The sequence below is a fragment of the Mus pahari genome, chromosome 5, assembly GCF_900095145.1.
Source record: "Mus pahari chromosome 5, PAHARI_EIJ_v1.1, whole genome shotgun sequence".
Lineage (NCBI taxonomy): Eukaryota > Metazoa > Chordata > Mammalia > Rodentia > Muridae > Mus > Mus pahari.
The window spans coordinates 52,266,036-52,278,655 of record NC_034594.1 but is presented as its reverse complement, the minus strand read 5'-3'; positions in this window follow the sequence as shown (position 1 = coordinate 52,278,655).

Sequence of the window (12,620 nt, the reverse complement as noted above, 5' to 3'; positions counted from 1 at the left end):
TGTGTGTGTGTGTGTGTGTGTGTGTGTGTGTACTTCAACTGACTGGGATCTACTCAGTGCCCAACCCTGATGACCTGAGTTCAGTACTCAGAACCCAAAAATGGTGGAAGCAGAAAAATGACTCCACAAAGTTTTCTTCTGACCTCCACAAATGTGTCATGGTGTGCATATGCCCCCTCTTCATCATGCACACATAAAATAAGATTTATTTTATCTTCCAGGTTTTAAAATTCACCACTACATTATTCAGTTGTTCAAATTATTCCATTTTTAGCCATTGGGATTTCTCTCAGGTGGCACCCACTGTCTTCCTGACATACCACTGTTTCTTCATTCTTTTGGAACTTTCTGACTCTGGGTACTGCAAGTTGACCTGGGCTCATCTTGTCTCTTCCCTCCCTGGGTGCTGGCTCTGCTTAGTACTATGAGAGGGTCATTGCTTCTAGGTCGTCTCAGAGGTGCCACCATGTTGATGTCAACATCTACGGTAACGATGAATAGGAATTCCTACTGCTATCTCCCACTGTAATCTAGCACCATATCATTTATTCTAGCCTTGTCCTTTCCTTTTCTCTCATAGCCAGGAAATCAGCTTCACCCACCCCCATTTATTTATTTGTACAACCTTGGTACATGAAGCTTTAGAATTATTGACTCACACTTCCATGAGAAACCACTTCCTCAGAGATAGCACAGCATACTGCTTATATACAGTTCTACTATGTACATTTAAAATTTTTTTCACCCAACAATAGACATATAGTGGTTCTTTCATAATGGTATTACTTTAGTTTGAATACACTTCATGTCATTTAAGTTAATATGGTAAGTTTATTCTATATATATTTAATAGAATAGAACAGTTTCACTTTCCTTCAAATACTCCAATAAATTTATTTCCAACCTTGTCTTATTATCAATAGCTTTGTAGTATGAATCAAGAATCTGTATTTTGACCAATTTCTGAAGGAATTGATGACCATAGAGGGTACTAGTGAACAAAGAAAGCAGTCACCTGGGACATGCTGGGCTTTCCAGCTGTGCTGGCTGCCTCCGGGCAGATGTTGGAATCTTTGGACCTGTCAGCATGCTGGCTGTGCCATCTTGATGACCAACAGAGTTAGGGCCTTCTCCAAAGGTTAGGAACCTTTTCTATTCTAGTCCTCACATGGGTCTGGCAAGCAGCTCCATCTTTGAGCTGTCTGGGCATCTCCCACTGAGGTTGTGCTGAGTTGCAAAAACTCCAGAGCTTTTCCCCCTCCGCCTCTGGCATGATCTAAACATGTCATCTTTGCCACATGAAAGAGAACTGCTTGTCTTTTAGAGCAGGTTGCCAATTGGATAACCAAATATCATCCTCCCAGACCATCATAAAACCTCCATTAAACCCTTTATTACGTCTCTTAGTCTGTAGCGCAAGCTTGCCTTGGATGGAGGACAGTTGAAGGAGGTGCCATCTTCGACTCTTCAGCTCATCGCCCAAGGCTATCTCCTCTGACATTTTAGAGGGCAGTCAGCTGCCTGGCAGTAGAGGGGCTTTCATTACCAAGCCTGACCTGACCTGTGTAATTAGATGCTCTTCCTAAACTCTGTCTCATGGTTGAATCACCAGAGAAAGGTGCAGCTGCTAGATCCTGGGAAACCTTGAAACGGTTTGCTGACTCATTCCGTAGAAGGGAGAATATATGTTTATTAGGGAAACCATAGGCAAACTCAGCAGCTACATGGGTGATCATTGCAGGTCCTCTCAAATCACTATCAACAGCGTCGTTCTAATTGTGTGTGTGTGTGTGTGTGTGTGTGTGTGTGTGTGTGTATGGTCTCTTTGTATGGATTGTCCTGTGGTCTATGCTCCTTTGTGCTTCTGAGTAGGCAAAGGTGATATATCACTGTGACAGTCAACGCTCACTTCACAGTAAGTGAGAGCGAGTGAGGAAGGTCTGCTAAGACTAAAATGGGACCCATAGGTTCTTGGGAGAGTCCTGGGGCTGTGGAGAGCTTAGCCATTCACTTGGCTCAAGGATCTTAGAAAAGACATGTGATCTCTCTAATTTTTTTCTTTCAAGAAATGGTATTTGGTAGATGGATGCAGAAAATGACTATGAAAGAGTTTTGTAAACTTCCATCTTTTAACCCAGTGTGCTCTTGGTTAAAAAGGAAATCCTGGGTAATATTCTACCCTCTCAAGCCCACTCTAAGCCTTTGCTCTCCCATGCAGTTCCCTTCCTTGCCAATGCTCACAGCACAGACCACTCTCTCACCTGACCCCTACCCTGACACTGACCATCTGCTTGTCTCCTTTAGAATTCTATCTCATTAGCCACTTATTTTCAGCATGCAGAACAATTTTTTCCATGTATGTTTCCTCCTCTGGTAATACTTTACTATCAGTTCCATGTTCTAGAATGTTCCTGTGCCCTTTCTCCTAGAATGCTCCATCCTCTCAGTATGGAGGAACTCCAACTTGTGTCATGACCACTGTCAACACTGGCCATTTCAGCCCTTACAGGGTCCCTGACTTCTGAATTAGACCTTGTGCCTTTATATCATAGCAGTATCCCCCGTAGGACTGTATGGTCTGTTGGCCCTACACCTGCTCAATAACTAATGTGCTGATGTATTGTACCATCAGAGGTACTAGGATCTGACTTCTGAAATCCTTTGCGTGGTTTCTTTATCACCCTTCTTTCTTGGTTATAATTAGTTACTTCATACTATGTATAGACAAAGGGAGGTCGGTGTGTTGGCTTGCTCTCCTCACCTCCGCAAGTCCTTCAGCACATTTCAGGTATACACACAGGGAGCTGTTTCTTCGATTTCTTTCTACGAATTCAGAGGCCCAGAATCCATCTCTTTCATATAGTTCCCTGTTTCTAACATGATAGAAAGTCGTCAGTACAGAGTAGATCACTGCACCCTGGAAGGGTCTCCTAGGTGTCCAAACATAAGATGGGGGAGGCAGGAGGTAATTGATTTGTGAATCCTTTATCTGGGTGAACTCTCTTCATGACCCTTCCCAAATGTGATAGTTCAAGTTCTGGGGATGATCATAGAACATGTGAACCATCACGAATGCTTTCTGTCTTTTAAGGAATGGAGCACACAGAATCCTTTCTGTTTCAACAGGGGAGAGTGATGCCCTATGTTCAGAATGGCTACTTCCCAGTTCTCAGCTACTGAGTAGCAATGAGGTTTCAGAATATCTAGTGGACTTCTCTAAGCCTCTGTATATTGTGATTGATTATAAGGGACTAATCGATATACAGCAAGAGTTAACTGAACCACACAGTAAATGTTCAATATATATTAGTTATTATTAGTATTACCGAATAACTTATTCTGCAAGCAAGCCCTTAGTTATTTCCTTAGCGCTGCTTCAGCCCTCAGCAAACTTTTGGAAGAATGTCCCTCAATGCTTTCATTGTCTTTCACTCACTTTTCTAGCCCAGCTTCCATCTTCATCATTCATGTCGGCTTCACATTTCAGTATATTCCCTGACCCTGTGGTCTCTGCTCCATCATGAGCCTCTTCCACACCTCTTTCTTAGTTACAGATTTGGCACTTTGAAAGGCTCTCCCATTTATTGGAGCCCTTCTTTAACAAGAGTTTCTGTTCCTTAGTTCTCTCTCTCTCTCATCTCTGATGTCTTGTTTTTTTTTTTCCTCTGCTTTTAACACTTACCTGGTGTGATAAGAGAGAGAAAGAGAGGGCAGAGAGATGGAAAGAAAGAGGAGACTCACTAATCCCTGTACAGGTAATGGGAAACAGGCTTCTAATCTTTCTTGTACCAGTTCCCAAGCACAGACTGTGATATTATTTGTATTTGGTCTCAGATAACAACTCTATTATGTAGGCACTACAGATCCTACCTCCTGGTGTGGCTGGATCTCATCAAGTGCTTCATCTCTCCAAGGACTATTAAAGGCCATTTTGCCTCGGCTCAACATTGACCTTATGTGCTACTTTTGGAATCTAACACCCACCCTACCCCTGTAAAAGTCACAGTGCCCTGATCTCCAGCACAGACCTGTGACTCACAGCTGATGAGTCTTCTTTTCCGTTGCTCTTAGCACTTAGCTTGTGTGACAGAACCAATTTGGTTACAAAGTAATTTTATCTTCGATTCACTCCCCAGGCCCTGTGCCTTCTGTGTTCTCAATTGGTATGTTCTGGAAAACCTTGAAGTCATCCTTTTCTTTGAACTATAGTTTCACTCATAACAACTGTGTAAGTTTATGGAGTACACTGTGATATCTTGAAGCATCCATGTGAAGTGTGGTAATCAAATTAGAGTAATTGGTGTTAAGTATATTCCAACTTCCTATCTTGGGATGCACAATGGCACCCAGAACATATTCCTCCTATCTGTCTGGAACATTCTACCCATTGTCCATTCTCTCTTCCTCCCCTCACCTACAGCCTCCCCTGGACTCTGGCAAACATCACTCTATTCTCTGCTTCCTGGAGGTGACTCTTGGATTCTGCATGCAAGTAATCATGTGCTGCTTCTCTCGAGTTCTTTTCAGACTTTGTAATCCTTTATCCTGTAGAACTTTGGTGATTTCTAGATGGTGTTGGAAATTTTCCTAGCAATATTTCCCCTCTTTTTTACCCTTCCCCCGACCCACCAGTCAGACATTTATAGCTCAGCACCAAGCCAAATCCTTTGCTCAAAAGCATTTCTTGACTTTGCATTTGACTATTGACTGGGGTCCCAGATCACCAAATATCTCTTGGATCCAGTGTCCTTTGTCATGGCCAAAGTTTTGCTTATGCTGTCCACTCAGCGTGGCATACATTTTTCCTTCCTCCAAAATGTCAAAATCCTCTCTAGCTAGCCAGGTCTTTGAGATGGCAACTCATTTGTAAAGTCCATTCTGATCTCTGAGGTGCAGAATTAATGAGCTCGAACTGGGCCCTCACGGCCTTCTGTTTATTCTTATGATGAGAACACAGTCTGGCTAGGGGTCACTATGAAAGAGACCATCCTCCCTGCAGGGTGGAGAGCTGGAACCTAGTTTCTGGCTTTTATCATGTTTGAATGTGCTATCTTCTCTTACCTTTCCCAGGGTCCAGCCCAGGATTTGCACTCAAAGGGCTTGCCACAAGTATTTTACGTCGGAGGTGCTTTGCTTGGGATGTTGTTGGCCTAAAAGGTTTTTAAGTGACAGGTGGGATTCTTCTGAAATGAACTTCTCAGCCCTTGACTGGCGCAAGGCAGTTCAGGCTGCAGGAGGAGGCAATCTAGGTGCTGGTGGATGTGCAGCCCCCACTTCTCCTCCACAGTCCCCCTTTGAACCAGTTGCACAAGACTGACTGGATCCATAGTCCATACCCTCTGCACCCAAGTTATTAAAGATTTGGATAAATGTTGCCTTGTAGCTAGGGAGGTGTGTCCACTATTACATAGCAGACCACCTGAGAGGAAAAAGTGAGTGCCTCTGTTCCCTTTACCTCCAATAAATGTCCCCATATATAATATATTATATTAATATGTAATATTATATATATTTACATACACACATATATATGATTTTGCAGGTCATTTGCATATTATTCTCTAATGCTTATTTTCTGTGCTGTCTGTTCTTTGTCGTCAGGGAGATACACAGTAGTGAAAAAGATCAAACCCAACTCCTTAGGAAAGCAGCTTGATACAGTTGATTACTGTGTCACATCCTCTTGCTTCAGCTTTTGATGACTCTCCTACTTCTGAGTCCTCCTTTCTTGGTGTTCATTTCCTACACCTCCTCCTCTGCCTCCCTCAAAGAAGACTCCAAACTTGATCCTTTATCTAGTTCCTTGGCTCCATACTAAAGACTTCTGCTTTAATTAAACTATTAATTCATTAATTAATTGGTAAATCTTGGTTCAGGAGTTATCATTCCTGCTTTTTACGATACATAAGACACCATGGCCTATACCCTACAATTTATATTGATGTGACCTATGCTAAAGATCTGTTGTTGTCTGTTGTACAGGGAGATACTGAGTCCCACAAAGAGGCAGCCACACTGATGGGAACAAGGCTTAGGCATCTTGCTCCATATGCAGGGTTGTGGCCACTTATCTATGGCATGGAATGTTTACCTCCTTGGGCAGGTGTAGAGCGCCACTCTTGAATCATATGGCTTGGATTGACTTGCTGGACATTCTACTCAGATAAAAACTCCACATACCTATTCCCTCTCTTCTGTCCTAAAAAATTCTGTCTTTTTGATCTTTCTTTTGCCATATGGAATCTATTTCCTCCTTGAGAAACTCGGCTTACCTGCCACATATGCCTTCTCGTTTTCCACTCCAGATGAGTTTTCAAGTGGGAGGCGGTTGGGCCTGAATGATCTGTAGAGCTAGTGTGCGTGGAGGGAAAGGGAGGCTGGGGCGACCCCTGCCTTTATGATGGTTATCCAGATTTGACCACTCTTTGGGTTTTCTAGCCATGAAAGTGAGGGTGGCTTTAAGCTTCTAGGAACCTTGGACTTAATCCAGAGGTCAGTCTTGTCTTATTCTCCATTCTGCTTCTTATCTCTTGTTTTAGAGATGGAGGTCTTGGTCACTTGCTTTCTTGTTGGATTCCCCCAATAGAAGCACCTCTATTTCTCATTTCCCCCAGCTCCTCCTAGGGCCAATTTGTAGGCCAAATCTGAATAGGGGATCTCTGTATTTTCAGTGCCATTTCTACACAGCGTAGGGCTCTGGAGGCACAAGCACCAGTTTTCATCGAAAGCATTCTACCCATGCAGAATATACTCAGCACCGACAGTGCTTCCACTAATGGATCATCTTTCTGTCTAACTACATCTTTGTTTTAGGAAGCAAAGTGTTTGGAGGGAGCGAGGAGTTAGAAGAAAATGACTTGGTTGACTGACCCTTAGAAGCAGGAAGAAGTGGAGCCCAAGGAAAACTGTCTGAACCTGGAATGAAGACAGAAGGAAGGGATGCAAATTGGCCCATAGTACTCACCCAATTTGCCTTCAACCTCATGACTCTCCATCTGTGTTCACAAGCAGAGGGATTTATGGAATGACTTTTTTATTATTATTATTTTTCTACTCAAGGTTATATGAAGCATTGTCTTCAAGTGGTGATGGTGATTTTTTAAAAACAAAATTAAGGCATCCACCATAAAACGACTCCACTTTGGGATCCATGAGCTCCGGTTGTCTGATGGCTAATTTTTATGCTCTTTGTGTTCACTGTGGTATTTCCACAGGTGGATGTGCTGCTGAATAAATGTTAAAAAAAAACCCAGATTTATGGTAGAATTGGTCTTTGATTAAGCATCAGAACTCTTTCTGCAGTTTTATGAAACTAATAACTCCTCATGTGTTTGGAAGCTGCAGGTGTAGGTGGCCAGCTTGACCCACTTACTCTGTGTTGGCTTCATGGATGACTTTGAGCCTCTTGATACTCAGCTGCCTCCTGCACCGCATTGTGGGAAGGTGGAAATAGAGAGAGCTCCTCTCCAGGGACTCAGGGTCAGTGAGAAATTACTGAAGCCCTTCGGTGGGAAAATCCTTGGGAGACAACAAGGGACAGACTGACTACTCCTGAGCCTCTCTATAGCCTGGGCAGCTTGGCTCTTCGTCTTAGCGGGCAGTTGACTGTAATTCTCCTTTCTTGCAAAGTTAGGGATTTTCTTGAAAGAAATAATTACCAGGTTCTTTTCAATGTTGTCAGTGACTCATTCTTTGAAATGCTGACCTGAGGTTGTCTCCTTTAGAGAATAAAGTAATGATGGTAGCAATTTATTTCATAGTTAGAGTTAGGCCAATTAGCGCTTGCCCTATGCCCAGAACATAAATAAAAAATTTTGAAAGTCTCTTTAGGCCCTAATGGGTCCTGAAATTCCAGTACTTTTCCTTTGAATGCTTTTCTTGCTTTCTCTTTTATTTATTGTTATTATTTTAATTATATGTATTTAGGGGGTAGAATGTGGTAATTTGATGCATGTATACAATATGCAATGATCAAATTAGGTTAACATCTCCTTGGCCATTATCTTTTTTTTTTATTAACATTCAATAGTTGAACATATTTATGGAGTGTAGTGTATTAGGGCTTCCATAGTATGAAAGGAGTCTGAGATGTGCAATATGGAGAAGCTTAGGGACCAGTGTGCTTAACTTTCTACCTAGGAAGCAGGTAGGAGAGATGCTTTGTAGGCCTTCAGAGTCAAGAATCCATCTGCGAAGAGAAATGGAAAGACTTTCTTCTGGTCAATGTCCATGTTTTACTAGTCTTGTGGTATCTCAAGGGTCCTGGGAAGGGTTCTTGTCTAACATATGTCATCTAGTTCTCTCATGACAAAACCTTATTCAGTTCTTTTTTCAGAGCCCAGTTTGGCGCCCACACTTTGTCTCTGATCTTTTTCCAGTTTGCTTCCCACTGCTATTTCTCTTTGGTGTGTGAGGCAAGGGAAATCTGCTAAGATTCAGCACAAGAGAGGCAGAAGACACCTTGGAAATCGGTTGTATCCAAGTCTTTCATCTCATCAAAGATGAGAGACTGAGTGGGTTTGTGCAGGCTGAGTGGTATGCTTTCAAAAGACCCCGTGGGCTGGTGGGCTTGTGGGGAGTTAGACTAAACCCAATGGCTCCTAACTTCTTTCTACTCTTCATTCCGTATCTTCAGATACTAAGATTTTAATTCAGTTATAGGGACCTGGGGCAGACTTGGGATTCCAAAGCTTGTAGTCTTGACACAGTATTTAACTGTAAGGCTGAATTTAATTCTCCCACTACCAATTCCTTATCCAGATCATCCATTCTAGAGGGAACTGAAGAATGGTGGAAAACAAGTCCTTAGGCAACTCTCACAGAGGCCTCTCCTTCTAAGGGCATTTTAATCCCTTGGTTCCAAGCCTCAGGTTTCTCATCTGTCTTTAAATGAATGGAAATGAAGGATTGGCAGGGTAAGCATGGGTCATTGTTCCCATGTCCAAAGGAGTTGCTGCACCCTTTGGTGAATGTGAGACTTGACTGCCTTGCTCAGTTGTTCAGAACTGACGTCTAATCATTTTTGGGTAAAAAATTCCCTTCACAGAGCTTCATAAGACACCATGACTCTCTGTTAGCTAACAGTTACTAAGTTCTAGCCTGTGTTTGTCTGAGCTTAAACTAGCTCTTTAAATTTGCTTATACATAATTAAGTCTCAATTCTATAGATGAGACAACTGAAATGAAAATAATACTCACTTGTGTGTATTCTAGGGTTGTCAATATTAAATAATATTTTGCATGTCCAGTGTCTGCTCCAGAGTAAACAACCTGTAAGAATAATCTTTATTGCTGCTACTTCCTGACAGCCGAGCATGATGGCACACGGTTATGGTTCTAGCACTTGGGAGATGGAAGGAAGCGGGAGGATTAGGAGTTCAAAGTCATTCTTGGCTATATGGCAAGTTTGTGGGCAGCCTAGGATCAACACACACACACACACACACACACACACACACACACACACACACACACACACAGAGAGAGAGAGAGAGAGAGAGAGAGACAGAGAGAGAGACAGAGACAGAGACAGAGACAGAGACGGAGATGGAGATGGAGATGGAGAGATTCCATTTAAAGGATTAACTGACAAGCCACTGTATGGGCTTGATCCTGGACAAGTTGGGCCTGGCATGGCTCTAATTCCTCTGCCCCCCACCCTACCAACCCCCAATATCTGTTCACCAGCATTCTAGGACCTTCTTCTGGGACAGATCTACCTTCTCTGAAAGACTAGGGTACTGGCCAATATTTCTTCATGGTCAAGTCAGGAAACCCCCTGGGGGAAGGGTGGCTCAGCACCTTCTAAGCTTGTAAGTGAGAGCAGCTCTCTGCCCTCACCCTGGGCTAAGTTATTCTGAGGCTATAAAAAGATCCCTGTCCACTTCAAAGGGCTTTTTATCTGCTTATCCATACAGATCCTGTTCAACTAGTCTCATTTTCAAAGGCAAAACAAAACCCCTTGGCTGAACCTGGAGCTGGGCTCTTACCTTTCTTAAAATATCTCTAACTTCAATTAAACAGATCCCTCTTGGCTCCCTTTAGCAAGTGGGTTGTCTACAAAGAGTTCCTTGACACCCTTCTCCTCCCTCCTTCTACCCTTGTCCCTGTCAAAGTAACATGCCATTCTGATCTGCTTCAAATTTGTACTAAGTTAGGCAATGTCATTTGGGCCAGGTCTTGATGCTGCTGGACCTTGTAAGTGGACTCTTGTTTCAGAACACAGCAAGTTCTAAAACCCCTCTGTGCTGGAACAGAAGGATAATCAAGTGTTGCCTTGAAAAATGACCGCCTAGGTTTCTAGGTCTCCTCCTGTCACAGAAACTCTGTGTGAATCTGATTGAGTCTGGGTTTTATTTTTCTCTAAGTAAAGATGGGGGGAGAAGTATAATCACTCAAAATGATCTCTGTTATGATTTTTTTGCTACAGTTGCCTGATTCTAAATCCCCCCCTAAGTGTGTATTCCCTGAGGTCAGGGAAAGTTGTCTTTGGATAGAATTTCTCAGAAACCATCAGTTTTTAATGATGCCCGAGTTCTCTTCTTATACACCTTTCCATTTTACAGAGTGGTACCTATCTGTCCTATGCACTGTGTATGCATGTATATATGTATGTATGTATGCATGTATGTGCTGTGTTTCTCTGCCATTGTTTAACCTCACTGTCTCCCAACCACTTAACTGCCTTCTTCAGCTACAAGCATGAGCTCCAGGTGATCCTACACTATGCTACTACAAGAGGTGGATTACCTGAATATTGAACTCCCCAGCTCTGTTATAAAATCTTGGGGGTTTATAACCTATACCCTAAGTAGGATTTGGCTAATCCTCAATAAGCTAATTGAAAGAGACAAATTAAAAGTAGAAAGCAGAACAAGGAGATTTATCCAACGTGGAATATTGTGAAGAGGGACAAAAAGATCTGGCAAACCCCTCAAGTCTTCCTTCAGAGTCTTGAAATTAGATCAAAGTTTAAACAGAGGGCTGAGGAAGCAGCCATGTTGGAAAGTGACATCTAATTGAGGAGCAGACAAAGTGATGAATCAGAGGAAGATTTGACAGAGTTAGTCAGAGATAGGATACACCCTACTTCCAGAAGAGAAGCTATTTAAGGGCAGTTCGGGAAGAGAGAATCAGTCAGCAAGAGACAGTGCAGTGCAGTGTAGTTGAGTTCGTTCATGAGTTCATGCAGTTCAGTGCATGTCAGCAGAGGCAGTTGAAGCCAGAGAATAAGATGGAGCCAGAAGATTAAAACAAATTGCCAGAGTTAGTCTAAGGCTAAGCAGAATAATTCAGTGAAATACCAAGAGAAATCAGGTTGAATCAGGAGTTAGAATCAGAATAGCTGAGTTGAACCAGTCATCCAGAGTTCAGAAAGAACTAGGAAGGGTGAGTTTATTCAGCAGTAGGCTTCTGAGATGACAGTTTTATCTGGGGAATAAAAAATTACTTTTATAGTTTTGTAAGGTGGTCTAACAATTTGTTGGAATTGTGTGAAATCTCTTTTTGGGAGACAAGATATTCCTCTGGCTGTTGCTCTTTCCTTCACCCAGCACGAGATTTCTAGGCAAATTCTCATTTCTTTGGGGTCAGTTATTTCAATAGTCTAGTAGTTAGACTAAAAGATATGGTCTCTTTAGAATCTCTTCATTTTTTGCCAGTATGGTTATAGCTTTTCCCATGGGAACATAGTTTGTAGATCTGAAAGAATCTGACAATGGCTCTGTTTCTGCTATACCGTCCTCCTCTTCTTCTTGAGACAGGGTCTCACTCTGCAGCCCTGGCTGTCCTGGAAGTCACTATGTAGACAAGGCTAACCTTAAACTCACAGAGATGCCCGGCCTTTGCCTCCTGCTGGGATTAGCCGTGTACCACTACCTGCCTTCAGTGACTTTTTGTTCAGATGACACAACCCAGAAGAACAGGAGAGATAGATCTCAGTGGGTGAAGTTTGACCAGTGGACACCAAGGGAAGGGAGTGTACCTGCAAATAAATCCATGGGGTTTCTCTTTTGAATCTGTTGCTCTATAAATCCTGTGTAGAGGCATTCAGAAAGATGAAATGAGCCTTTGGACATCTTGGTAGTGTTTAAGGCCACTGTCAGGTAGACAAGATAGTATCTTTGCTTCTCATCCATTCTTCCTTGAATCATATCCCTTGTGTCCTGGCTACCCTAGGGCTGGTCCCCCAATAAACTATTAATATTTAAGTCTCACATCAGATATTGTTTTCTAAGGAGATGACATTGACCCAAATCTGCCTACTCCAAGTGTATTTACCCATGGAGGCTACAGAATGTTAGATCTGGAAGACTAATGCTGCCCAGTTGCCGATTTTTTTTCCCTTGAAGTTATTTAGACAGTGTCTCATGTATCTTGGATAGCACTCAACTGCTATATGGTCAAGGATGGCCTTGAATTCTTGAACCTTCTGCCTCTACTTTCCAAGTGCTGAGATTATAGGCAAGCACCACTACCCTTGTCCCCATTACTTATTTTATCAAATATTAACACGCGGAATCAAAGAAAGGAAGTGAACTGCTCCAAATGAGTGGCTGGATTGGTACGAGGTACAAAGTCCCATTTCCTATGCTACAGACATTGGTTCTCAACCTGTGGGT